Source organism: Falco peregrinus, chromosome 6 (assembly GCF_023634155.1).
Source record: "Falco peregrinus isolate bFalPer1 chromosome 6, bFalPer1.pri, whole genome shotgun sequence".
Classification (NCBI taxonomy): Eukaryota; Metazoa; Chordata; class Aves; order Falconiformes; family Falconidae; genus Falco; species Falco peregrinus.
Genome location: NC_073726.1, coordinates 19521244 through 19548574, shown reverse-complemented (window position 1 = coordinate 19548574; position 27331 = coordinate 19521244). Strand labels below are relative to the sequence as shown.

Genomic DNA, 27331 nt, shown 5'->3' with positions numbered 1-27331 from the left:
TCTATATTTACTCTCGTGTTCACTGTAAGTTGTGAAAAGCCCCCTCCTTTTATAAAAGAAATTATGGTTTTGCACATAAATCACAAAGTTTGATGCTTATAGTGGTTCTTACCTACCTAGCATCTTCCAAATTTTATAACCCTCCTTTATCTTGCCTCAAGGCTTTCTATTTGTGTTTTCAGTAAGGTGAAAGATCTTTCATATAGGGAATTCATGCCTGCTGAGGTATTGAGAGACTTAGTTTCTCAAAGTTTAGAGAAACAAATCTTACAGCCTCAGTGCTGACCCTTGGGCTTGCAGGTGCAGAGCTTTGAATTTATATACCAACAGATTAGAAAAGTAAAGAAAAGAAAAAATTTGAAAGGAAAGCTTTTGTTTTGTGATGGGGATTCTCACAAGCCGTTGAAGCCGTGACTGTTCCTTGCCAACTGGTAGAGCCTTGACTGCAACAAGCACGATTTGAACTTGACTCAAGGTAAGCTTGTTATTGTTGCTGTTTTTCATACTCCACTAAGCCACCAGCAGGCAGAGAGGATAAACCTAATTACACTGATCTAGCAAACTAGTAAAATAATCTAAAGTAGATGCTGAAGGTAGATAAAGAAAATATAGCATTTTTTTCTGCAGCGTGGATGAGTGCAGCTAGGAGCATCTGATATCTGCCACCCCACCCCAGAGGGTTGCTTGAAGAACCGTGAGTGCCCAAAGCCCCAGGATCACCACCTCGATGGCTTAAAGAGCATGCTGGCCAGAAAGCCTCCAGGCTTTGCTATGCCAAGTGTCTGAATATAATTGCTTGTAGAATACATCCTGTAAATTCAGTTTCTAAGTGCACAGTATGTGAAGCTTTCCTTGAAGCACTGATTACTCATAATTCCCATGCAAATCAAGTGAAACATGCGGCCTCTGTTGTTTCCAGTAATACCCATTAAATCATGCCTACCTTTTCCATTTGTCCCATTACACAGCTTTTATTCTATAGCCGTATGAAATGTGGTAGAAATTTGTTTTCTAAAAGACCTTTTTTCTAAAAACAGAGTTTGAAACTTTTTAGCAGTTTGACATACTATTTTGCTTGTGCTCAAAATCTGACAAGCTTTCCTTTCTGCATTATTCTTTGTCGTTACTTTTGAGCAGACTGACAAGTATATACTAATGGCAGACTGTTGTGGTTTAACCCCAGCTGTAACTAAGTACTACGCAGCTGCTCACTCCCTCCCCAGCAGGATGGGGATGAGAACAGGGAAGGAATGTTAAACTTGAGGGTTGAGATACGAACAATTTAAAAATTGAAATAGAATTAAAAAAAAACAGCAACAATAAAAATAACAAAATGGAAGGAGAAGGGAGAGGAATAAAATCCAAAGGGAAGGGCAAAGAAAAACAAGTGATGCACAACACAGCTGCTCACCAGCCTCTGACCAATGCCCAGCCAGACCCTGAGCAGCAAACCCCAGGCCCCGCCAAACCCCCCCAGTTAATACACTGAGCATGATGCGCTACAGTATGGAACATCCCTTTGGCTGGTTCGGGCAGCTGTCCTGGCTGTGTCCCCTCCCAGTGTCCCGTGCCCCCCCAGCCCTCTCGCTGGCCGGGCCCCAGAAACTGAAAAGTCCTTGGCTTGGTACAGACACCACCCAGCAACAACCAAACCATCCGTGTGCCACCAACGGTGTCCTCACACCACATCCAAAGCACAGCGCTGCACCAGCTGCTAAGGAGGAAATTAACTCCATCCCAGCTGAAACCAGGACACAGACCTACTTTTAAATAGTTAAATTCTTCCTTTCTTTCCCATTTAATTTTTATTTTTTATTTTCTGGAAGTCACCTGCCATTCAGTCATTAGAAATGAAACACATTCTATCTGAAATTATTTTCGCCTGCAGGTTTAAAAAGAAAAACAAAAAAATAACTGTATGTTTTATTAATAAAAGATATGACTAAAGCCTATTAGATGAATTGAGTCTAGGCCAACTTTCTGTCAGAGTGACTTGTAGGCAAGGCTTGGGATTTAAGCCCTGAGTTTTGAAGACCATCCGTTCAGTTTACTTAATGAAAAGTCAGTAAAATATACTGGAGCCATTTCAGGTGCAGCAATGGGAAGTCTGGCCCATGACTTCTGGATACATAATTCAAATGAAGAAGTAGTGGCCAAGAATAAGGGTTCTGTTGATATACCTGTGCTGCCTTGCTGTATGACTGTTAATGCTGCAAAATCTTTTTTGAAGGACAACAGGTCAGAAGGTAAAAGAAACGTTAGTGACCAGGAAAGGAGAAGACAGTGAGAAGAAGGTTGGCAGAGGTACAAAGCAGGATAATCCAATGTTGCAGAACATTGCTTGGTCATGAGCTCATAGCAATGACCTTTTCCCTGAGAGAGAGGAGTAAAGGTTAAGCATCACCATGCCTCAGCCAGCATGGGCTTCTCGGGGTGATGTAGCTGCTGAGCTCTCCACAACAGGCATCCAGACACACGCATTTAGAAAGCAACATGAATCATCCTGGAGTAACGATAGCTGAAGAGACATAAGGAATAAAACAGTTAAAACTCAGTGAGGCATTCTTAAACATCACTTGGGAAAGAGAAAAAAAAAAAGAAAAAAGTCCACCCTCAGGTCTCTAAAATTAGTCACAGAAAAGTACTGCTTAAGATATAAACACTTTGCCTCCTCAGGCCTGCACAAGAGGATGCCTGCTGGCAAAAGCCATTCTGCTCGTGAGAGGACAGATACATTTGACTTCGTACATTAAGAATCTCACAGCTGCGTCTGTAAAGACAGAAATGCTTATAGCTACTACGAGCTCTGAAGCCATCCTTTCATCTGGTGGACCTGGGTGGATCATTTACAGTCCGGGGAGGGGGGTGGGGTGTTAGAGAAAAAAGCTCTCTTTTCATAATGCCTTTTATGCTCGAGCCCAATGTGTGGCTTAAGCTAAATATGTGGTAACTATTTTGCAGAATTTTTTTTTTTTCTGGTGAGACAAGCTGGTCTGTGAGAGGCCTTGCTGATCAGGAAAACAATATGCAGTTATCTCCCAGCGAGAGTTCAATCAGCTCAGAAACTCACAGCTGGCTTAAAAGGAGGGCTGTAGAAGGAGGAGGTAAAGTTCGGTGCAGCAAAGCATGTTAAGAGGTGAATGGGATGGGATGAAGGATAAGAGATGAATGAATAACACAGGGAGCTGGAAGCTGTTCTGCTAATCACAGCCAAAGCAGGACACCCTGCATGAGCCAGCTCAGGGCTGCTGTTGGGTTGCATGTTTGTTGTGTGGTGTAGAATTCACTCTGAAAACACTGGCAATTCAGGACATTCTTCAGTCGAGGGGCCTTGGGATTAATGGGTTTGGCCCAGTTTCTCCAGAAAACTGGGATATAAAAAGAGGATGCAAATGGCAAACATCAGAAGCGATATTTTCTATTCCCCATCCCACCTGCCCACCTGGGGTTTTGTGCTGAACAGGAGCTATTAGAAGCTATGGAAGTCCTACAGGAAAGCTGAGGAAAAGCAATATTCTATGACAGAAAGGAAGATACATGCACAAGTTTTGCTGCTTTTCCCTCCAGAGAAGCTGGCTGGAACCACAGCCTTCTGAGGTCTAACAAAGCAGAGGTATGCAGGAAAGGTTTTTTTAAAGTAATTTAAAGTAATACAATTAAAAATACATCAGTTGAAACCAATGATTGATATCTGCAATCAATATTTGCTGAATTTGCCCAGTAGGATAATCTTAGTCAAAATGAAGCTTCTGAGACAGTAGTATTTTTGCTACCTGAGAATATTCCAGTTTTTTCTTCCATGGAAAAATAGAATAATAGAGTTTTGTAAAGCTGTGACAAACATACTTTATCAGCAGTTCATCAGGAATGGAGTAGAGCAGAAAGGTGAAAAATTAATGTGATAGATGTCAGGGCTTATAGCCAAGATGACCTAGGACTCCTGTCTCTACAGGAGATACTGAATTTTAGTACTGCTCTCAAGTAAGTGCCATCCATGGAAAAGGAATTATCACATTCTCAGCTAAATATGACAGTATAATAAGCATTTTACAGATTAAAGAGAAAGGATCAGAATAAAACAGGGTTTTGATGTTAGACATGCATTTTTATGACTGTGCAGCAGGACAGTGACATTTAGCAGTATTCTCTGAGGACATAGACGTCAGAGAAAACAAGTGCATTGAAATTAGTTTGAAGGATGTTAGCACCAGAACTATTTGTTTGCATACCAAAGTCCGAGGATTTCATCTAACAGCTCCTGCAGGTGGTGCTTAGATCCTGAAGGCATGAGAAAGGACATAAGAGCTGCAGCTCTAAATATTATCAACACATGCAGATTGAGCCTCCCTGCTCACTCCTGTAAGAAACATCCAACAGCTCAGTAACACCACTTGGAAACCCCCAACTTGAAAAAAGGCAGAAAAATATGGTGGTAGGAAATATAAGGTTAAAGGAATTAAGTTCTAAGACAAATCTAGCATTTTGGTCATATTGTGAACCTCTTGGAGGGTTAATACCTTTTTAGAAGCAGTGCTAACCAAAGGGGATGCTTGGGTTTCACCCAGGATCTGACCCTACTTGCCACTGCTTAGTTTGGCAAAGCCCACTGGTAATGTGGCTTTGAAGCTTTTAGGGTTTAATTGAGCCATTCAACACCTTCCCACAGCCTTACTTACAGCCTGTCCATCATAACTTGAAAAGCCGCCACATTAGAATTGTAGCATTTTGCAGTAGCACAAATGGCTACCAAAGATCAGAAGAAACTTTTAGTGATAACAGACAACAAGAGGTTCAGTGATAAATGCTGAAAATTACTAATTTGGCTTGTTGTCTACAGTGTAGAGTCTTTAAAACACGAGTCACCCTATCACAATGATAGTTATGTTTTCTTCTGTAAAGATTTTGATGTAGTATTTGCAATGATGACTGTCACAGCACTCTCCAAACTAGCCCCCTGCAACAAGGCTTTTACCACCCCATACCAGGTTAACTTCAATAAGTGGCTCCCACACCTTGCCCCAGCACAGCCACCCATCCCCCACAAGGTTTCCACAGTTCATCTACTGTCCGTGCTGTTTCTCCAGCCTCTTCAGGCCAGCCCACCCTGCTTCTTGCCTCTGCTGTGCCTGGATTCCTTCCATGTCCCGGCTCCTCTTCCAGCCAGCCTCTCCTCATCCAGGCCCCCTTCTTCTCCCAGGGCCTCTCCTACACCCAGGGCACTCTCTCTCCTCCCTCTGCTTCTCCCAGTGCACTCTTCATCCCATGCTCCTCTTCCATACCCCTTAGAGCTATTTAACCACTTAGCAGGAACCAGCCACGGCTGCACATTATCCACCTCAGCCAACCCACCGCCCCTGAAGCCAGCCCACAGCTGTGTATTATCAATGTTCATTAACCTGCCTTCATTCCTCTGTAATTCCTCTACAGATGACATCAAGTTAGTAACTTCACTGTCAATACAAGTTTGAAGATTTCTGTGGTCACTAGAGACTTTATATTCATCATCAATCTGCTAGTGAGGTACAAATGAAACAAAATTATCGGCATCATTAAAAAAGTAAAGGCTGCATGATAATTTTCTGTTTTGCTCTTAGCTGACCCAGTCAGGCAACAGATAAAAAATACTTTAAAAAAAAATAGTTGAAAATGTTTGAATCCTGATATTACTTTTAGCCAGCCAAATATTTTTTAAAAAATTTGTGGGAAACAATGGAGACACCCATGTTCCCATTGAATTTGGTTAAAACCAGCAGATCAAACAATATTTGGGAGAAAGGAAAGGGGGAGAGGCAGTTCATACAAACAAGCTGAACCAGCAGTGTGCCCTTGGGGCCAAGGAGGCCAATGGGTCCTGGGGGGCATCAGGAGGAGCGTGGCCAGCAGGGCGAGGGAGGGGATCCTGCCCCTCTGCTCTGCCCTGGTGAGGCTGCACCTGGAGTGCTGTGTCCAGTGCTGGGCATCCCAGTTCCAGAGAGACAGGGAGCTGCTGCAGAGGGGCCAGCAGAGGCTACAGAGGTGATGAGGGGACTGAAGCATCTCCCTGATGAGGAAAGGCTGAGGGAGCTGGGCCTGTTTCACTTGGAGAAGAGAAGACTGAGGGGATCTTATCAATGTCTACAAACATTTTAAGGATGAGTGCCAAGAGGACAGGGCCAGGCTCTTTTCAGGGGTGCCCAGCAACACAACAAGGGGCAACGGGCACAAACTGCAGCACAGAGAGTTCCACCTGAATATGAGGGAGAACTTCTTTACTTTGAGGGTGACGGAGCACTGGAACAGGCTGCCCAGAGAGGCTGTGGGGTCTCCTTTGCTGGAGACATTCAAAACCCACCTGGACGTGACTCTGTGCATCCTGCTCTGGGAGAACCTGCTTTAGCAGGGGCTGGACTAGGTGATCTCCAGAGGTCCCTTCCAACCCCAACCATTCTGTGATTCTGTGGTCACACGACACCTGCTACATAGAAAAAACAGGTCAAAAAATGTAAATCTGCAGTCTTAGTTCTCACCACAAAGCTGTTCAGTGTCGACTACCCTGTTTTCCAACACTCATTAATATTAAGAACAGGATTTACAGTCGTAAGGGGGATTCTTAACATTTCCTAAACTTTTCTACATCTGTCTTCCTCTCCTGCAGAAGTTTAATAGTTTTTCCTGGCTTTCTTGGAAAAGCTTCCTAATTCCACATAGCCAGCACTGAATAATCCCTCCACTGAACGTACATAGTGTGCTGAGCGTCAAGTGGGAAAAAACAGAATGAAACAAGGAAAGGGGAAAAGGCAGGAAAAGAAAGGAAAAGAAAAGTGGGGAAAAAAGACTGATGGAGAAGAATGGAGTGAAAAAGTGGACAGAAGAGTTACAGTATTTGGACAGTGTCAGAACTATGTTAGGCTGCCAGAAAAAAATAAAAAATAAAAAAGAGGATAATTTCTAAGTGTATGCCCCTGTGAAAGCTAGAAATCAATATGAAAATTCTCAGTGCTTTGTTACTTAGACCTTGAATACTTATTCCTCCCCCAGAGCAACTTCTAGTAGACCATGGGTAAGTGATATACTTCTGTTAAAACAAACATATATTGTGTATCTCATATTTCTTTGAGAAACAATTGCAGAAAGCGAGGAGATCAAATGGCTGGGATGCAGATGTAGCATCTGGGCTTCAACAGACAGGGCACAGGCTGAGTGGAAATCTTTTTTGCATTGTTTGTTTGCTTACTTTATTAGAGATGTTCTGTGAATAGCAACTCATTAGGGACATTGGTTTTACTTGAGATGTTTAAGGAATTAAAGGAAACAATATTTTCTACATGTAAAATCTAATTCTATTCTAAATGACTAGAGGAACATGGTCTCTTTTGAACTGTACTGGACTGTTCCATGTGCAAATCCTCCAGGTTTTCAGAACATAAGATGAAATTCAAACCAAAGTCATATCATGGCCAAGAACCTTACTCTATTTAGGATTATCCAACTACACCCCACGTTTAAACCATTAACCCTATCACTCTTCTTTTTATTTCTTTTTGTTTGTTTGTTTTTGTTTTTTAAACTCTGGTGGGGAAAAACAGACAAGCGATCAATAGAGGACTGTCTGTTTGTCTGTATGACCAGAACTGATCTGGCTAAAAATTAACCAAATTGAAAGTAAACTGCAACACACTGCCTGCAGGAACCTTAGTACTGTGATAACGGATTGGGTGAGGAGAGTATACAGAAGTTGTGGCCAACCTCTACATGAAATTGAGATGAACTTTATATGGATTAACTGACAGCGCAGCTAAACCTCCAGGTCATCCACTTTCATCTCCACACAGCCTAAGAGAAGAAGCTTGTGCTTTCATAAGCTCCAGGTTCTAGCCTCCACAGCCATGTCTAACAGGGAGCAATAGGGGAACGTATGATGTTCATTCATATGGTCTGAGAGATCCTACCAGCAAAGACAGGGATGGATCTGTGCCTGCTTTATAGCCTGATTTCACCCTGTGACCGACTTAATTCTCCTCTAAGCCAAGGTCATATTAACCCTCTTTGCACATAAGCCTTCAAATGTCATGGACCTGGAACGGCCAAAAAAGGGTTGAAATCAGCTTTTAGCATATTTCAGACTAAGAAATATATACATATTTCAACAAGGAATATTCTGTCCAGCAAATACAAAAAATTAAGATTTAAGGGGTCAGGTCCAAATAAATAATAAAAAAATCATACTGAAAATTGTCTTTGTGCAGCACCACCTCCCAAGTTTCTATATTTTACCATCCCCTGTGGTAGAACGTCCACTCAGTTGTTGCAAGAAGGACACAGCGAGTTACCCAGAGACACTGGCACCTTCGAAATAACATTACTTATCAACAAAGCAGAAAATGATGGGAAATACATATTTCATAGATACCAGCAAGAGTATCTTTGTTCTCTTCCGTGAGAAATACCTTGTTTGAAAGAATATGTTTGCAGAGTATGACCCTAGGGACTGTGGAAAACACGCAAGAGGCCATTTGGTACCATGCAGAAGGTTTGCTCAGGATAAATAGTGGAGCATGACTAGTGTATCTGGGGCCAGAAAGGGAGTGGGAAGGAAAAGGAGATTTTAGAGCCCAGTTTGTTGATACTGCAGGTTTTTAACACACTGTAGGAAACAGGAAAAGAGTGAGAAACCAGTCTAGAATCTGAGTATGTGAATGAGTGTAAGTTTCACTGAAAACAGTATCATATTCCAACACCTATGTACATTTGACCGACAATGATACAGTACACTCCAGACAACTCATGGGTCTATAACTAGTTTATGTCTGCTAAAACATTAGCCTTTGAGTCTCATACGTCATTCTAGTGGTTATCTATATATCACTCTGACACTCCATCCCCAAACATTAATCATTCTGGTCTTGTCATTTTTATATGACATGCACCAATTATTTACACATTTTACACCTTATTTGCACAGTAGAGGCTAGAGATTTGGTAAGGGAGAATACACACATGTTTCTTTGATTATTTTTTTCTGTATTTAAATAGTGAAATATATAAATGCAAAAAGAATTGAGTCCTACTCCATCTTCCAGCTGCAGACATTAAACTCCTTGCATTGTTTCTTTTGACTCAGAGTTGGGTTTATATGCACTAGTTTATTTTTCCAGGCCTATTTTAAAAAGAAAAAAATAGCTGAACCATGATGAAAACTGGGAAAGCTGTTGGCATTGAGAACATCTGTTTACCAAGAAGAAGAAGAACTATGGGTCTCGTGGGACTTAAAACCCAGTCAGCTGCATTACAGAGGAAGGTTCCATGCAAACATTTCCCATATAGGAATCCCTACAGAAGCAAATTAGGATTAACCCAAAGCTTTGAGATTTTGTCCTCTCTCAGCTGTGGGATCAGAGGTTGTCATGAGGCATTAACACTAAGCAAGGAATAAGGAAGGAGCCTGGTTCCTGCAGGGTCAGGGAGCAGTTGTTGGGGGGGGGGTCAGGCAAGAAACACAAGTGAAGTGCAAAGGCAGCAGATCCTGCAGCGTGACACCTGCTCTGAAGTGCCGTAGGTGAGCTCCATCTTAGCATCATGTTAGTGCTGCTGTGAACACCACGCGTAAATGACCCGTACTGCCTCCAGCTCAGATACCCTGCTCTTCACACCAGAAACTTGTAGGTTGCAATGCAAAGACCTTGTGAGTCAAGCTATAGGACCTCAGCATACTCGGTGTCCGATGGCACAAACAGCATTTGAAGAAAACCAGAAATACTGTTCCTGTTTGCTGCACCAAAGTCAATAGCCCAAGGGCAATGCTGGTAGTTGGTTGTAAACTCTGGAAGTTGAAGATGTTTTCTGGAGGCAAACATATTTTGAGGGCATTTAGGCTTACATTCATTTCCAAATTCAGAATAAAAGAAACAGGACTGGTGTAACAACTCATTATTTAAGTTGATAATATACAAAATTTCTCATCAGGTTATTTGTGAACATAAATATGACAGTTTTTAAAAGTTGGATTTAGAAAAAAATCTTGTATAATGTCAAGTCCAGGCAGCTTACCTTATTTTACAGGTATACTGAAAGCAAAATAAAGACATTGAACATCATAATTTCTTTTATATTCCACTTAGTCACAAGCACTTTTAAATTACCATTAAAAATAAATTATATGTTTCCATTTTACTTCCCAGCCACCTGAAGACGACACATAGGGTGAAAGGAACTTCTCAGTAACTACCAAATAATTTACGACCAAATAAATTTGTAGACAGCACCAATTTAATAACCAACCAAGAGGTGACAGTACAAAAAGATTTGTGGAGGTAACCTCATACCTGAGAGTGGTCAATGTCATATTAAATTAAAGATCTCTCTCTTGTGGAAGCCAGCTAAAAGCCTAAGGAAAGGATTTATTAACTCATTTGTCATTAAACCCAGCATTTTCTCAATACGCTAGAATTACTGGAAAGTTCATACAGCCAAACATGAAAGGGGTCAAAGTATTCCAGTCTGGTAAGTGAGGTTACAACTGTCCTCTTTTTGCAGACATGTGCCCTACGAATTAGGTTCCCTATGATCGCTTCTGCTGTCTCAGCCTTACAAACATTTATAAATTACAGCAAAAATACTATAGAAATGACTGCAGAATTTATCACCAGCACAACAGCAGTATTTGTCATTACAAGAAGACAGACATATACTTTCTCAAATTGTGAGTAACTTGGGAATATGAGCAGTCTGACACAGCTTCCATTACAGTGACTGGCAACAGCTTTAATAACTAACTACACGGGGGAATAAAAATCAGCTTTCTGATGAGCTGATATAGCATTTGACAGTATTTCCATTTTTAGGAGGTGACAAAGCATAAAAATGTCAGTAAAGTTCAAGGATAAAGTGATCTTGCTATAGAAGACCGTAACTCTTAACTGATCTTGGTAGGAGCTCTGGCAGCTTGTACTAAACCTCAGACTGGTGCAAACTGTGCATTTCTGGATTGCTCCTTTGTAAAACTGATTTGAATGAGCATGTTTATACATGCGATGGTTTTTAGGTCTGTCCCATGGAAGAAATAGGGACACCTTCTGGAAACACCCTCAACAGATGCCTGGCATGGGGGTTTGGGCATTTCCAGAAAGTGTCTTTAAGTAAGATGATGACCTTGTGCACATCCCTGTTTGAAATTTTTCTTTCTTTCATGTACTTTAGGAAGGTTGGATAGACAGAGGGTCACAGAGATGGGAATCTGAAGTGCTGAATAGTTGAAGGCCCCAAAGAAAGCAGAGGGCACAGTTTAAGCAAAGGAATTGCTGTTGTGCTGCCTCTGGATGGTGCCGTTTGAGTCTGACACCTCAGAGCTGCTGTGAAGGTATAACCAGGTCCTTCTCCGTCTGAAACTCATGCATTGTAGCATGACCTAAAGCCAACTGAAAATAAGGACTTTAAAGTGGGTCCTTTTTTGAAATGTAAGGGCATACCACAGAATTTTTACCAAATTTCCTTTGTTTCATATATAAACAGCAGCTGCTAGACAAACAGAGCCTTCTAAGAACTATTTGTTTCCAAGTCACTCAGTTTAGAATTCATTTTTCTGGGAAACAGTTATAATGTCATAGCCAATACATTTTTGCCCCCTGATACTTATTTTGCAAAATGAAAACCAACAGTTACAGCTTTAACAGGCAATGAGCACAACAACTACTTAACAGTTTGTTCTTGGCAGGATCTGACCATGTCCCAATACCCTACAGATTAATGTTTTTGTAAAGGAAAAATGCAGTATTCAGCAGGGAAAGAGATTATTGCTGGCTGGAGTGCAAAGCAGAACATTGCTTCCTCTGTTCACTCCTAGCACAGTATCTCTCCTCAAAACTCGGCCATCCCACCTCTCAAAGAAACCTGCATTGCAGGCACCCCTTCGAGCAGCAGATAGCCCAATCACTGTCTTGGAAAGCACTTTGTGTGAGATGTTTGGCATAGTTTTACTTGCAAACTATATTACAGGCTCCCTGTGCAGGGCAGAGGAGGATGAACATTTTTGCCTTCTATCAGCTCAGCTCAATCAACCATTACTTGAGGACTTTGACCCTTTCCACGTGCTGGATATCAGAGCCAAAGCAAGCATGTATGAGTAAGGTTTTCACGCTCTGCCAAGTTTGACGATGTGTCTTTTCTCCATGGGAAGAATGATAGCAATTCACAAAACAGGCAAATGGAGGGACTTAATAAGGCAGCCCTTGGCACTGGTCCCACATGTCTGTGCTGCTGGACAGTCCGTGTCACTGGCTTCCCAATATCCCTCCTCCCCAGCTGGGTCACCACTCCAGCAGCAAGGCCTGACACAAATCCCATCACCTGGCAGGAGGATGTGCAACGGGTGACAGGCTCCATCCTGCACCGAAGCGTGGGGCACCAGACCAAAATCCATCAGGTCTGCTCTGCCGCAGTGCAGACCTCTTATAACTTTGCAGATTATCTTGATCCAGGGTCATAGTGCAGGAACCGTTATTCAAAATAGCAATATTAGGTGAAACAAAAAGAAAAAACCCAACTACTCATTTCACATATACTACCATACAGCATCACCTTCTGCTGCAGTGCTGTCCCAGTAGGTGATGTTGAGCCAGTGGCTCCCTCTGGGGAAATTAAATCGATTTATTCATCAATCCACATAAGGCTTTTTGTCAAAGGTTAAGAATTTGTTACAAATTTTCCATTAGTTTACATTCATAAAGAGAGGAAGAAGAAAAGATCCTTTTCCAGCTGTACTTCAACTTCATAGAAAGGAAAACACAGACATTTTAATATTTCCTGATTTATTTACATTTTAAACTTCACCCAGAGTGATGTTTCCATGACCCTGCTACTTCAGCCCTCCCTAGACTGATGCACCACAGACCACTAACCCCTGTGATGGAAACGCTAGTTTCATGGAGATGAACCAAAGCAGTGTCAGCCCTTTGCTGATCAGATAACCAAAGAGAAGTATTTTGAGGCAGAGTTATGTGGATGGATAAAGTGCCAAGTAGGGAATACACAGAAAGATCTGGACGTGTTTTGATTAGGACAGATTGACTTTATCTACAGGATAGGGTAAAATAATTACAGCCAAAGTTTTAAATCTGTTCACAGCAAGCAGGGTATTTACTATTGATTACAGGAAAATCAAATTGGACCTTGGACACTGACAGTAAGAGTGAGGAGAGATGGGTATTCCTGTGATCTGCCTATTTAACACTCAGAGACTTGCCACATCAGTATCAAAACTGCCTCGTTATTCAAGCTGTGAGGTTGTCTCTGCTAAATATATGCTTAGCATTGATGAAGTGGTTACTGTTCATGCACACTTGCAGTGCCTACAGGAATGGTATTAGGAATAAGAGTCACCAAGAGTACAGCTAAGGTTAGTTAACCTTGAAGGTTATTGCCCTCTCAGAGTGAGAAATATCTGACAGTATCTTCAAAATATTTTTTTTTAATATTAAACATGAACACAGCAGTACCAAAACTATGTTGAATGGAAATAAGCTACACTTTAAAACCAGCAGCATTATCATATTTTTAAACAGATTTATGCAACCTCTGTCTATGCTATGCAAGAAAGGACTGTTAGGATGGGAAGGCTGGATTTTCAACAGCCTTCAGGCTACATCCATGCTGCCGTTTGTGTCCATCAATCCAGCAGGAAGAAATATGGAGAGGAATTACTAATGAAGTAGAGGGCTGTGGTTGCCTGTAGGCCTTCCAAGAAATGTGCTCAGGAGCAGCATTTGCATTGAAGCCCTCAATATATTTTGGACATACTTCATAAAACCTCTCCTGGTCCATGCCAGAGTGACAGCAATACCTCTTCTTGTTTCATTTTGGGGCAGTCATTCCCTATGAAAGATGTCAGCAAGGCATAATTCTGCATAGCAGAATGGTATCTTTTCCAGGGACACCTAGATCTTCTCTGATTTCTGATATTTTCCACTTCTGATAATGCCAGAAATTCCCTGAAGGACTTAGTTAAAGGGGTTTTAATTTTTCTGGTTCTTCAGACATATTAAAAACCTCACAGCCCTTACAAAGAATGAGGGAAGATCTGTGCAGGTCTGTGGTAATGCCTCTGAACTCAGTGAAGCTGACCTGCGTTTGGAGACCACGCGTTCCTTTTGTTTTACAGTATCGCCAATTAAAAACCCTTGGCTAAACTTCATTAATCTCTTTCTTAATTGTAGAAATACAAGACTTAACCAGCTCAGGAAAAAATATCTTGAAGAATCCTATTTTACAACAGAATCTTTAATGCTTTTTAATAAGGAAATTTATTGCAGTTCATGGTTTTCATTTCCTCACAAAAAACGCAGCAGAACAGATCTTCTCAATCAAATGCATTTCTGGCCCTGCTCCACCTTCCCATTAACTGTGAATCATAAGCTAGCACTGAAAAATAAACTTGATTTACTTTACATAGACAGTGAACAGAAAATAAAAGCAGCTGAAATATTTCAGGTGCTAAAAAAGAAGGCTGCAAAGCTGAATTTTAATCCCAAGTAAGTGACCTGGAGCGCAGCTAGTGCATGTTCTTAAATGCTACGGTCCGTGCTGTGCAGAGGCTTTCTGCTCCTGGCTTAATGCATGTGACAGCTTCGCTGATGTGCCCTCCTAGGTCTCTGATGCTGTGCTTTGGATTTAATGCTCCAAACAGTTTGAAGAAAAATGCCTTCCCCTAAGAGCGTTAATTATAAGACTCTCAGAAGTCAATTGATTACAATCTCCCATTATTCATTACCTAAAGCATTACACCTGGAGCTCTAACTGAAGTATTTATGACCCTCATCCAACAGATAGTTCGCTGTGCCAAACTCCAGGCAAGATCTGCCTGTACCAAAAAGTACGACTGTAATGCGCTATAAAACTGCCATGAGCAGACAGCTGTTAACTTCTCGATGAGCTAAGGACGAACAGGGCCTAAAGGACAGCAAAGTCCAGCTTGCGTAGAGGAAGGAGGAGGCAAGTCCAAGGCTGCAGACTTGGAAAGGCTACGGCAAGTCAGGCACGCTCGCTTCCCTACCAGAGGGGTTAAAGCTGCGTGTAGAGTAACAAGGGTGTAAAGAGAAGATGAATATGAGTCTACACAGCATATTCTAGGTGGACGCAGCATGCTACATGCTGAAAAATAGCTGTGTGTTCACAAATATTGAAGAGACACACCTAACAAACCCTTCAGAGATGCCGGGTGTGTCAGCTTTGCCATGGCATGGGCATGACATTTTGTCAATGGACTTTTTCCATGAAGGAGTGCAGACAACGCACTGCCCCTATCAAAAGTGTAAATGTGTCTTAAAAGCTTGTCTCTCCTGTGTGCTTTACCGACACTGCTACAGCCACTGGAACACCAGGGTAGTAACCATATGGAAACAGGAGAGAAATTAATCTTCCTGAGCTGCTTAGCAAACATATGCTTGGACAGATAGGCTTTATTCAGGGCTTTGAAGTCCTAAAATGAACATCCAAATCAAAGATTTGCTAGTGCAGGCAGAGAAGCAGAAGGTTATCGACGCAGACAAACAGTGCTTGGCAGGCGGGGAGCTGAATGCTGCGGCAGCTGCCATCTCCAAACAGGTTTTATTAAAGCGTTACAAGACCACATGCACCCCTGCGCAGCCAGTGCAGGTGCACGAGAGATGCCTGGGTTTGGGATTAGCTGTTTGACTTAACAAGGTGGTTTCCACTTTCAAGGACACCCAAAGCAGAACCAGGAGCACTGCTTGCATCCTCACAAGTTTTCATAAAGCCCGCTGCGGGCAACTAAAGAGAAAGGGGAAGCAAGGTACCCCCTGTCCTACAAATTTCAACTTTCCTCAGCTCTGGCAGAGCCACCAAAACATGGGCAACGGCAACACGGTCTGAACCACTGGGAATTTCTGTGGGTTTCTGGTTCTTATTATTTTTATTTTCCTGTGGCTGTTTTCATGCATCCTTAAAGATAACGTCAAGAGGTTTGCCTGATTACCGGTAGCCAAACTTTCATTGACTCAAAAAGGGGCAAGTTCCGACCTGAGACAGAAAACCGACCAAAATATGAGGGGAAAAGACATAGATGTAGCAGATAAAAGGGAGAATAATCCTGTCCTCATTTTAAGTTGCAGTTTTTACCATATTTACTACTCTTCCTTCCTCCCAGTGTTTGCTGAGCCGTGCAACTGAATCATGCATTTAAGTTTACAAAGAGTCTTCCTACAGCAAATAGAGTGGCAACTTATCTATGCAAATTAAGAGTGAACAATTAAAAAGATACTTTAGATGATATTGGTAATAGGAATATTTATAGGGAAAAATTAACACCATTTTAAAGGAAAAAATTAGTAACTTGTAGCTTGAGGGCAGGAGGAACTGACATGATGTTATTGCACACTTTATGCCCATGTAATATTAATGCAATTGCCATGACAACTGTGACATCCCCTGAAATTATACACCTTTACAATTACAGAACATCTTCTGAAGGCAAAACACATCTGCAGTTGGCAGGAAGGCTGCTACAGTCTAAAATCTACCTCCTTTTTTTATAAATTCTTTCTTCTTCTATAAATTCGTTTATAAAATTCTTTCTTCTGAAGGCTATCACAATAAATTAGTTTCTAATTTGTGTCTGAACTAAGCTTAGCTATGGCTGTCTTTTTTCTTTCTTTTTTTTCTGTAGTGAAAAATAAACATATGCTTTAAATTACACAATTATTGTTTAAAGGCAACAAGTCATACAAGAGAAAAACAAGTCTGCACAAAGCAGCTGACCAAAGTCTTGTAAGAACTGAAAGGTTCAACGTGTCCAGACCAATCATGGCTACATCCACCAGCCATCTCGCTTAATCAGGAGCTAAGGCAGGATGCATAATTTACATTTCTGTAGCGTTAGCACAGTGTTTTCAGTGAACAAATAATCTGAATCACACTGAAAACAATATGGGAATCTATATAATCTGGAGGCCTGAATAGCAGCCATAAACTAATTGCTCAGTAAAGTAATATAAAGGCCACCAGACACTGCGTCATGACAATGTCATCCTTCTCATAATGTACTCAAAAAAATCAAAATGATGTAACCAGGCTTTAGTAACAATGTCTTACTTGTAGAAAAATGCCTCATGTGGATTACATACACTTCAGTCCTCTTCTTTTTATCGTCTCATTACAATTCCTTTCAAATTGAAACCAGGCTATGATTCACATGCCCATTTCTCCACTCATTTCAATACGAAGAGAAAGCATCAAGCACCTCAGGTGTATTAGAAAGAAAATGAAGACTTATGAAACAAGAAATAGTGAAAACAGAGTGCTAAGTGTACTGCCCACAGCAGAAACCGGGGTGAAGGTTCAAGGTAGCGACTACTTAACTTTTATTGCCCTGTTACTGTGGGAGGAGACGCTGGATGGTGTCAGAGGGATATCAGGCTCACTTTGTGCAGTGGCTGAAAGTCCTTATCCAACAAAAATATCTTAAAAGGATTTGTGTCCATGTGTATCTTCATAAAAAGCTCCAGCTACAGAAGGAAATAACACAAAGAGAGGACCCTCTGATCCATTAAAATCAAGGTCAAAAGTCCAAATCCTATCACTGGGTAAGAGACTGGATTTAGACTTTTCATTAGTATCTGTCTTCACCATGTCCTGGTTGGACACACTCATGTATCTTCAGCTTTATTCCCGGCTGTTTTGCCTTATAAACTACTGCAGCATAAACACAGCATATTGAGAACTTACACTGAGACGTGCCGGTATCCACTCTACGTACATCGGCAGAACAATCCCGCACTGGTTTATCTTCCTTACAACCCAAGCAGCCAGCAGGAGCACAGCTCTGGCAGTCAGGGATGCTCTGCCTCCAGAGCCATCTCCAGGCAGAGGAGGAGAGCAGTGCTCCAGTGCCAGCAAGAAGAGGGGTGGCTGGTCCTGACTAAAGCGTTCAGCAATTAGGACGCTGATCTCAGTCATGGACACAGCTACTGATAAAAACTATCCAGCATCCTCACTGTTCTACTCAACAAATACTGGCTCCATCACGTGCCTGTCTTGTGAACAAAGTTAAAACCGTTCGAGACAGGCTCTGTGCAAATATGTGACCCCACTTAGGGGAACACAGAAAACACTGCCTCTCAATTAATTCCTACTGTCACCAAGTTTATAGCAGATGTGAAATTGGCCCGGTGACACAAATTCTTGAACATAACTTAGGTCTCTTCCTGACAGTGGCTGACTAATGCAATATGGGGTAGGAGATGCTAAGGAGAGAGGGGGAGCCTTGGAGAGAGGTACTTGCTATTTCGGTCAAACCTCTGTAGGCTTTGCCACAGTAAGAATGGCACCACAGCACGGGTGATCAAATATGGTCTAAGTATAAATACAGACAACAGTCTTACACTTTCTGATAAAAATTGTAAAACCAGATAACTAACCAAGAAATACAGAACGGACCAAATGCTTCTTGCTAAAACCCTCCCTGCCAAAGTTTATTTCTAAAAAAAAAAACACCAAAAAAAACACCAAACCAAACCAACAAACATCAAAGTAAACTAAATCTGAAAATCCTTAGGATGCATTTTATCTTATACAGGGTTAAATTTTTATATATGCATATGTGTTAAAGAACCTGGAGAGGTTGTATAACACCTCTCTTTGGAAAACAGTGCAGTCAGCCAAACATCAGTCTTATGCAAAGCTCAGTTCTAGTAATATGATGATTTCATTTATGACGCTGGCTTCTGTGATTATGCTGGCAGGAATCATTGAGCCACCCACTGTAATAGATATTAGACCATTTTGTCTCAAAGCTGTTTCTTGGATATACATTTCTATACCCTCAGTAAAACAAAACCACCTCTGAAGCTGAGCAGAACAAGTGGAAGATTTCAGCCAAACCTGCTCAAACTGGTAGGATAATCTAAGGCAAACATTGCTAAATCTTCACCTCTGTATGGAGCAAATCAGGCTATAGCCCCATCTGAGGGACTGAGGGATCACAGCAGGCAACCCCCTAATGCACAGCTCCCCAGCAGAGCTCGGACCCCACTCCTGGAAGCCTGACAAACACCCGGCTCCAAGCACTACATCATGCTTCCTCAGTTTACAATTCACCCTGGAGCTTTTATTATTCTTGTTGTTACTTGGATTGTCATAACACCAATAAACACCGTGAAGAACACTACTTTGAAAACAGAGAGGATGCGCCATAACCTTGAATAAGTTCTGTAGCCTCAGCACAAAGCAAGAATCGAGAGATTACACACATGCTGGTGTAAAAGAGCAGCGAAATAATATCAGTCAGCATGACCAGCAAGGATCCCAGCCCACCAGCGGGCTAGCTGTTATAAACTAAGCCAATGCAACTGCGCTGATTTACTGAGAAAACATCCTGTCTAGTTTGTGTTGTACTTAACTGCTTCTCCATATTTATTTATAAAAATCTTAAAGCAACACAAAAGCCTGCAGCAACAAAGCCGGGGCCTGCTGTGCACCAGCTGCCTGCGGTGACGGAGCGTGACGGATAGCCCCAGCCCGGAGGGCTGAGGGCTAAGGCAGTCCCCCAGCAACCACAGACACCGGCTGCTTCAGGCACTACGATCTTTGTTGCAAGAGTACTTTCCCACTGTGCCCATTTCCATCAGTGGGAAATAATTACTGCTGTCAGGGCTGATCCTGTTTTCACTTATTTCAGTGGGAGAGAAAAGACCATGAGAAAGAAATTACAGGGCTGGAATTTTAATCCTAATGCATCTTTTGGGAAGAGTGAAATACAGACTCCCCTGCTTTCCAGTGTTGCCTGCTGGATGGGCAGAGCCTTGTACCCCCAGCCCAGGGCTTTGCTCCAGGACTCTGCCATGGATCCAACCACAGCCCCGCTCCCGGCGCCCCAGCAGCACCGTGACATGCACATCGTGTCTTCGCAACACAGATGTTGAGGAAGCAAACACATATCCCACGCAGAAATCATTCCTTTTGGGGAAAAAATAAAAAAATGCACAACAACAACCTGGTGTACAAGCAAGAGCTCATGAGCAGTTGGGAAGAGAGGTGGGACAGTTTCTTCGAGGACTCAGTTCACCCCTGGGTTTGTGTTTTGGGAGCAGAGAAAAAAATTTAGAATGCTATTTTTGTCTCCTGGACAAATTCAGTGAGTCTATTTCGGCAAATTACCGTCATTAAATGCATCTGAATGCAGCTGTAAGTAGGGGAAAAAGCAAAGATAGTCATACACAGAATCATGCTGCCAGGACTATGGCAAGAGTAATTAATATTTTAGAGGAGGTTGGAAGAAACTTATAATAATGCTAAATTATGAAATAACCAAGTCAGAAGAGATTTTTCTTTCTGCTTTCCGCTGTTGAAGATGAATTCTTGATAAATCCCAAAGGATATTCCCTCCCCTCTGCAGTCCCCACCCTCTCCCCCCCTGCAAAAAAAGGAGGGGGGGAGGGGGAAAGGCTTCAAGTGTTCTGCGTAGAACGAGTCTGAGATCAAAGGAGATGAAGTTAATAAAAGGGGGTCTGACACAGAATATCAGTCATAACTTGTCCATTTTATTTCCAGCCTCCCCTACAGGTGTTTATCACTTTTTCCATCTGTTTCAAGACAGGGTCTTAATGATTTTGGGAAATCAGATGTGCTAAAATAACGCTAAAAATATTTCAGTTGCAAAATACGATGCTTCATAAAACACCAGAAGGCCAGAAATAATTCATAGGGAAGTTTTCACTATTCAAGAACACTTTTTTTTTATAAAATTGCATTCTGAATCATAAAAAAAAAAACAAACAACAAAAAAAACAGGAGAGGACTCCCCAAAGACTTTTAAAGCTAAACAAAACTTTTTGTACATTAACATTTAGAAATTTCGTTAAAAAGGAGGAAAAACATTGAAGACATTTTAAAATATACTTTCCTAATAGAGGTCCCTGAATGGATGTTCACCTACCCAGTTCGTATCTTTTATTTATAAATTTTCAGATAAATGCAAGAAATTTCAGAGAAGTTTTTAAGGGACTTGTAACACATGCTACCAGAGCAAACATTATAATAACGGGATATAGTGTGTCACCACTTGCCTGCAGAGCCAGGTAAGACGACTCTGCTACTCTGATGCAATTGTAAAGCGTATTAATTGACAACACGTTGGAAGTTGACTTTGCATTTAGCCTTGCCTGGGAGCGCATACGTGGTTAATCCCACCGCTCAGCTGACAGTGGTAACTTATGTTAGCTAAGCTGCTCCGCTGAGTACATGTGGATGTGTGAAAGGCCAGTTTCTATTCTCTCTCAGCCAAGCTCCTGACTCATTGTTATTTTGCAAAAATACCCACTGCTTCTGTTTCTGACTAATTCACTAAATCATAATCTCTTTCTATGCTTTAACATGTTCATTCCTCCATTGCTTTGAGGCAGGCTGTGTTTTCACCTGAAACAAAGATTGAAATCCAGAAGTAGATTTTAGCTATCAACACTTGCATGTATTTTGCAGCATCATTTTGCAAAGCCAGGAAGAAGTCTAGTGTTCCTCCTCCTGAAGCAGGGCAGTAAGGCAACATGAATGACCTTGTAAAGCACGCTTCAGTGTGCTCTGTTTAAACTGCTCTGGGGCCAGCTGTGATAGACACTGCAAAACCAAGAAAATCACATGCCAAGAAAGGTTTCTGGCAGGCAAGCAGCCAAGAGCCATTAAGCCCGCTATAGGTTGTATTATTTTCAACCATTTATTTGTGACTTAGTGACAATACCCTCTCCACTGCCTTACTTTCACTGCATGTTATTTTAAATGACAGTACATAGACAATATTGTACTGCAAGACTCAAGGTGATAACAGATTTTCAGCCAAATTCTTGGCTTACAGGACCCAATAAATATGCAGTTATTTAATGTGACCAGACCTAATTACCTGGCTGAGCAACTTGGCTCTCCATGTCTTTAAAAGACCCACAATGATGAGCATCAAATTTAAATGTGTAATTTTAATCCCTTGCTACAACACACACCCGTAATTCTGCACAGTTGTGTACACCTCCCCAGGAAGCAAGCTGTCAGCATCATGACCACATTTAAATCGTGTTTCTGAGATTAAACTGGTTTAGACCAAAGGAAAATATAACAACTCACTAGCCTTTGCTACCTGTCACTTGTGTGTCAGCATCTTCGCATTACTTTTTCATTTCAGCCTTCCTAGGTGGGAAACTCCCAACTTCCCACTCCAGACTTCCCACGTGCAGCCCAACGCAGTAGCCTGTAGCAGAGAGTACAATGCATAGCAAATGTGCGGCACCGAGAGACTTCTCAACGCTTATTTCTGATAACTACTGCTGTCCATGCTGCTGTTCAGCTAAAGCGGCCATGGTAGGCTTCTGCCATTCATCATAAATCATAACAATAACGGGATTGTCTGTGGATAATCTGGGAGAACTGCTGACAGGGTGGCAGGAGAAAAGACTCTCCATTATGCCCGATCCAGCTTGGAGGAGACCAAAAAGGGGGTGGGGTGGGGTGGGTGGAGGGGGGAGGGGTTAGGGGTTAGGGGATGAGGATTGCAGATCCATGGCCCTGGGGTGCTTTCAAAGCACCTACCATGCTCCAGGCAGCACCCTCCCTCAGCTTTCCAAAGCTCTGATGACAATAACAGGTAGGGCCACCCAGCAGGGCCAAAGGCAGCCTGTTGTCTTCTCACAGCAGCTCTACATAATAAAAAGCCTGAAAAGGCAGAGAGGGTTGGATTCCACCTAGCCCACCAGACTCTCCCTTCCACAAAACAGAGGATGAGGGCAGAAAATATTTCCTCTGTAACATCATCCACATTATGGAGGTGGCTCGGTTCATCGCAAGAGCCTGTGTTGTTGCCCAGGAGCGTCGGAGGGAACAGGACAGTTAGCTCTACAGGACCACCTCTGTTGCTTGTAACTCACCCACTCATCTTCGGTGCCATTTCTCTAATCACCAGCAAAGGGAGCGGCTCCACATTCCACACTGTGGCATTGAAGAATTTTTAAAGCAGATGTTGTTCTACAGGTGTGCAAAGTACCCAAAGCAGAAAGGAAGTCTGTTGTGAAGAATTACAGTATCAAACAACAAAAAAAAAGGGGGCAGTTTCCTTTGTTGCATTCATTGGTGCAGTTGTGCCATTTTGCTTCTACCACCTCCCTTGTTACTGCAAAAAAGAATATTGATTGGAGAAAGCAGAAAGAAGTCATCCACAAAAGCCTGAAATGTCAAAATTGGTAAGTATGCCAATTTTAGGGATTGTCTGGTCTAGAATACTCCAAAGAGCATTTGATCTTTGCTTTTTTCCCCCCTCTCCCACAGACACAAGCTGCTGCAAATCTAGGTTTGAAGAAAACAAGTGATCAGTTGCACAAAGAAAAAGATGTGAACTTTGGAAGGTGTTTTATGTCTCTTATTGCTGACTGCTAGGCACGGTAAATATTTGCCTAGAGTATTTACTTTTACTTTGTTAAAATATAGGTCCAGATTTGTTAACATACCCTACCTGCTTTATGTTACCCCAAAGATGAAAAGCAGCCATAAACTTTGCTGAAAAAAAAATTTATTCTGCTTGCTTTGTATGGACAGAATGAAATAAACCAGCAAGAATATACCAGTCAGTGTTGACACAAAAATCTGTCTCCACTGGTAATAGACAATTTGCCTTCCTAAAATGTTAAGTTTAAATGGAAAATGTGTCTCTTGGCTACTGACACAATTTCCATCTTTCCTATAACATTGAGATATGTCTTAAAAAATGCATATTCTGATAGTAGTTCATGTTTTTCAAAGGTCACTTATACCACATTTCCAAATCTGTTGATGATTGAGTTAAACACCAGGGGAATGATTCTTGTAATGGCTTTGGCTGTTCAGTGTCTATTTCTCTCGACTTCCTGAAGGAAATCAAGTCGTGAGGAATATTTGAGTCCCTGGTCACATATGTGAATGCTTCATAAGTGACTTCTGTATTTATTTTCCTAAAAGAAAAGGGATTCATCACCTCTGAATTACTGTGTTTATAAAATGTTACATCCAAAGCATACAAAAGTCAACTCCAGCCTTCTGAATAACATTAGTAGGCTTAACATCAGGCTGTAAAGCTGTTTATTGAAGAAAAAAAGTATCTCTGTATGCCTGGCTTTTTAGATTGAAAGCCATTGAATTTGTTCATTACGAATGATTTAATGATCTGAACATTTGTTGTACTTTAAGCTCCAGATACATGTCAGAGAGGTCTCAGAAGGCCATTTCCTCATTTTATTCTCACCTCCCTTACTGTTACACATTGCAGCCCAAAGAAACTGCCAGGTATATATATACAGCAAACCTCGGCAGTACACACAAAATCTGTATGCCATTCAGCTGTTTTCTTTATAGCATGTGGCACTTTGCCTGAGCTGTTAACGGAACCATTTGCATACCAGTGCAGCCAGATCCACAAGCATTGGTATGTACAAGTGCTGCCTACTGGTTGTCTTTCCCTCGCTACTAGATCATCTCTGTTTTCCCAGTAAACAGAAGATGAAAAGTTCTCAAAACTCTGTCTGTGACTTGATATCCTCGTCTTCAAAAACATTTAACACCTCATAGATCTCAGTCATATTTAGCAAAGTAATTTTGAGGTTGTTTAGCTAGAATCCCCATTTACTGAAAGTCTTGCAAAATTTTACAAGGTTTTGGGGCTTTGTATTACTCTTGAGATGCAAAAAAAATAATTTATTCCTCTCCCAACAGATAAGTGGTTTCACACTGCTTTCAAGACAGCATTCTCTTTAGGAAAGAAAAAGACCACCAGCTTGCATTGTTCAAGCAACAGAAATGTGTTGTTGGGAGCCCTTGTTAGACTTTGGCTGTGATGACTGTTTAGTTACATGATTTAGCCGTATGATACACACACACACACACTTAGATTCATCCAAATCCAGAAATATAATATTTTGAGGACAGAATTATAAGCAAACCTACCTGAAAGTAGTAAGGATGCCAGTGAAGAGCACGTGTATTTGCATCACCTCTGAATGTTACTGAAAGTATTGGGCTGCAAAGAATGAAGAAAGTTTCCAACAAACCTGGAATATTCTTTGCTTTGGTAATATCGGATCCCAAATCCCAAATGTTGAATCCGTCTCGGTAACTTAACCAAAAGCACCCCATGTTAACAGCATGTGCAGCTCAGATCTACCAGGATAAAGGGGCCTTCACTGGATACTCATTATTCCACTGTTTAAGATTTGAACACCGACACCCTGGGAGATTCTTCCTCTCTTTCATTCCTGCAGCTTCTAAAAGAGTAAATGTTCATTTGCTTTTGACACTCAGGGCCAAAGTAACTTATTAAAAAAGATGAATAGAGTCAGCGTCTGACATCCAGAAACTCTTAAGAGCCCTAGTGTTAGGCAGAACAGAGTCAGAACTTCACTTTTTACTTTGTTTTAAGAGAGAAAGGAAATAATATTACATATAATGACACCTGACCATATTCAACATGACAGGACACAGGTAACATCACAAACAGCTCAAATATCCAAAATAAGCCCTCCCAAAGAGGGAGTCACACACTTCTGGGGACTTCAGGTTTTGGCTTTTTGCTCTGCAAACTTGCCATCATCTGCAGGATGTTTGTCTTTTGAATAGAACAGTGACAGCCCTTAGTATTTGAATGTATTATTTTTGCCTGTGAAGACTGGATTCACCCTATGTGGTAGGTATACATACCACCTATGTGGATGGTATGGGATGCATTTAAGCAGGATTCTGGAAACAGAACAATCTTTCTGATTTTAACAGTAGGCTGATGTTTTGCCCCAGTGACTCTTTTCACTCTCTTCTTCCATTTCCAGCTCATAGGAAGGGAATAACTACATTGACTTCTTTTAATAAAGCACTTTGAATGAACATTAATATATTCATATGAATAAATCATGCAACACTGCGCTATGAATAATTTCTGTAATGTACGAATTGTAACATATTTATTTATGAAGAATTTAAGGACACCATTCATCTGAACCTTGATGAAATGTTTGCACTAAGGTAAAACACTCCACAAGACTTTTAGAAAGCACAGTGCAAAAGGCGGCTGTAAATTATTAATGCAATGAGAACAATCCCTCCTCTTAGTGCCAAAGTACACATGAGCAAACTCTTCAAACACTAGCAAAAATTTCTATCACTTGAAAAAAGGAAGCAAGAAATAACATGGGATTCTTCAGCACTGAAATTCAATAACTTTTGAGATTTGACTTCTGCTAGGAGTCTAGTGTGCAGCCATTAACACATTTAAAGAGACTTAACCACCCCCCTCGGAGAAAAAAAAAGCCAACAACCAAGTAAAAAAAAAAACAACAAACCAAACCAAAACCCAACCAAACCAACAAAAGTAAGAAAATTCACTGAAATTTGGAATATAGGTTATAATTGCAAATCTTTCTCCTAACATAACAATATAATTGGCTGTTGAAGTAACCACTTTAAATAAGCTCATGGGTTACAAATTTCATTTGAAACCAATACCTATAGTTTGAGTCAAGGCACTTCAGAAGAAACAGTTTTCATCTGCTAAAACCATTACCATTGTTCTCTAGAAAGTAGGAGAGTACGTAACTGAGCAGACCCTGCACTTCCTTTACTGGGACAATAGAGTCATTTTTCTTCTTCTTTGTGGTTGTTCAGTTTTGCTGTTTTTAAGTAACACATACGAATTCTGACAGCTGAAATGAAGTGCTAACTCGTGTCTCACACATTATCGGGTGATTTCATTAACCAGAGAAATGAAGAGAATAAGAACCTGCAAACCCACAATTTCCTTAACTGTATTGGCATAAAGAACACAACATTAAATATGTAAGTTTTATCACTGGCTTCATCACTTAAGGAAAAAGCGTATATGAATGTACATACTTTTTTCCAAGATAAAAATGGGTGTCCCAGAAGAAAGCTCAAATGACCCTACTTTCCTGTTCTTCACTGCATATTGGCTCAGCCAGAGAGCTAACCAGAGATCATTTCATTCAAGCATAGGATTGTGAAAGAATGAAGATTACTACTTTTATTCTCAGGACCCAACCCTTGTTTTAGAAAGGTGACATCATACCCAAGCACTATTAAACTGAAATAGGACTGACCTGATTTCCTGCTAGCTCACGTACCTCCCTTAAAGATGTGTTTGACAGTCTGTGTCCACAGCCTTGCAGGAAGAGGATGCTTATTTTTAGAAACATCCTCGAATGTTTCCACCAGTGAGCAGACCTGTAAGCAACCAGCACAATTGCTAAACCTCACTGATGCAACTGTTTTGTTGTTTCTGAAGAACGAAGTTAAATAGACTGCAATGGTGGATTTATAGAATGCAACCAGGCAC

At 41.3% G+C, this 27331-nt stretch overlaps 1 long non-coding RNA gene across 1 annotated transcript; it reads right to left on the bottom strand.

The window, feature by feature from the left end:
* Positions 1-1802: 1802 nt before the first annotated feature.
* On the bottom strand, positions 1803-23493 carry LOC114013879 (uncharacterized). The gene is made up of 4 exons (XR_003557138.2): positions 22893-23493; positions 6332-6454; positions 4230-4278; positions 1803-2518 (listed from the first exon to the last, which is right to left on the bottom strand). It is a non-coding gene; the product is annotated as an uncharacterized LOC114013879 (long non-coding RNA).
* Between the last annotated feature and the right edge of the window lie 3838 nt (positions 23494-27331).